Genomic DNA, 2,132 nt, shown 5'->3' with positions numbered 1-2,132 from the left:
CTCCCAAGTGTTGGGATTAAAGGCGTGTGCCACCACCGCCTGGTACCTTCAGAAAAGAAAATTTAAAAACAGGTTAGGAAACTAACCAGGTTAGGAAGTTAAAGGACTTCCTTAGAGACATTTCCCTCATAGTGATCTCCTCCTCTTAACCGTTTCTCATGGGCTAGTCTCCAGCAATGACAAGAAGACATTAACTTTCTGTTGTTGAAATGTGTTTCCCTTCCTCTTTATCGGCCACTTGTGTTAGGAGAAGCAGGTTGTACGTAAAGTTTTATCATAGTATAGTCTCATTGATTCAGAACAAGGCATGGAGGATTGCTCATCTCTGTTTTAGAGATACTTACTAGATTTGATGAAGTGGAGATGAAGCCAAGACAGCAGACTCTACTGCACTCCCCTCCCTATCCTGTGGGCTTTTGATATGTGGTGTGTATACACATGGAGCCCTCTTAGTTTATGGTCTCAGAAATTAATGTCTAGACAGAATCTCACTGGGAAGTTTATACTCTTTTCAGGATATGTATCTGCAACGTGGTGGTGAAGAAGGAATGGGGTGTGTGGAAAAAAGACTTTGTATTCCTGTATTAGGCCACTCTCTGCTGATTCTGCAGGGAACTGGGATGTTCTTTCAGACCTGTCCCACATTGAAACGTGAAGACCTAAGTGTGGTCCTGTCTCTATAAAGGCCAAAAACTGTCATGAAGCGACTTATAGATGAAGGTCACTTAGCTTGGATCAACAGCTGGGAGTTATGAGTGTTCTGATGAGAGATCGTAGGTGGAGCACTTTAGGGCTATTCAAACTTCCTTACAGCTTATCATGAATTCACCCTACTGGGAATACCTCCCACTGAATCAGTTGGGCTTAGACCTCACGTGTGAAGGTTTAATAGGAATACTCTAGCTATTGTGGCTATGCTGAGCTAAGAGCTGGTCAGCTGGCATCAAGGGGCATGTTCTTCCTTACCACTCAGCACATCACTCAACCTGACCAGCTTTTGTCTTGGTCTAGGTGGCTTAGCTCCTGGAGGCAATCAAACCCCCAGACTTGGTTCTGAGCCCAAGATTTCTATGCTCTTCTCAGGCTAGGGCTGCTATTCTTATCTATCTGGCACCCAACGATGAGCATGAGAGCATCATGGCTCCTTGGTGGAACACCTGATGGAGAGCAGATGATTTCTGCTTGTGTTGCAGAACAACAGAAGCAAAGTCCCTCCCACAACCAGGACTAAATGCCCTTGCCAGATTGGTCATTTTCTTTCTTGCTCATTGGTATCTTAGCCTGAGGTCCCGAAAGACATTGTTTGACAGCAGCAGAGTGCCAAAACATAGAGTATGTAAATGGAGCCTGTCTTAGCCTGAGTTTCTATTCCTGCACTAACATTATGACCAAGAAGCAAGTTGTGGAGGAACGCTTACACTTCCACATTGTTGTTTATCACTAAAGGAAGTCAGGTCTGGATGGAACTCAAGCAGGTCAGGAAGCAGAAGCTGATGCAGAGGCCATGGAGGGATGTTACTTACTGGCTTGTTTCCCCTGACTTGCTCAGCTTACTTTCTTATAGATCCCAGGACTACCAGCCCAGGGATGGTACCACCCACAATGGCCCCCCTACCCTTGATTATTAATTGAAAAAATACCTAACAGCTGAATTTCATGGAGGCATTTCCTCAAGGGAGGCTCCTTTCTCTGTGATAACTCCAGCTTGTGTCAAGTTGACACACAAAACCAGCCTACAGAGCCTAACTGTGTAGCATAGAAGCATTTCTCCTTTGCAGTTAGGCTCTTGGGAACCTAAACATGTGAGGATGGTAAGCAGAAACATGTTCCACTTCTCCTTGGCTGCTGTAGCTTCCTCCAGGTCTCTCTCCCTGTGGTCATCCCTGCAGTGTGTTTGCTCAGCTTACATCATCCTTTTGACTTTTCTGAGTCCTGAGATTTCACTTATCTCCTTCCCTTCCATTTAGCCTTGTTGGGTGACCCCACACCTGTATATCTCTCTCCTTTCCCTTCTCACTACTTATATGAATGTCAGTGTCACAGTTAGCCCAGGATGGACCTCTGCTCACTTTATCACCTGTATCTCTCTCTTCTTTTCCTCCTCACCATTTATATGAAAGTCAGGTTCACAC

Source organism: Mastomys coucha, unplaced genomic scaffold, assembly GCF_008632895.1.
Source record: "Mastomys coucha isolate ucsf_1 unplaced genomic scaffold, UCSF_Mcou_1 pScaffold13, whole genome shotgun sequence".
Lineage (NCBI taxonomy): Eukaryota > Metazoa > Chordata > Mammalia > Rodentia > Muridae > Mastomys > Mastomys coucha.
This window is presented reverse-complemented; position numbering follows the sequence as displayed.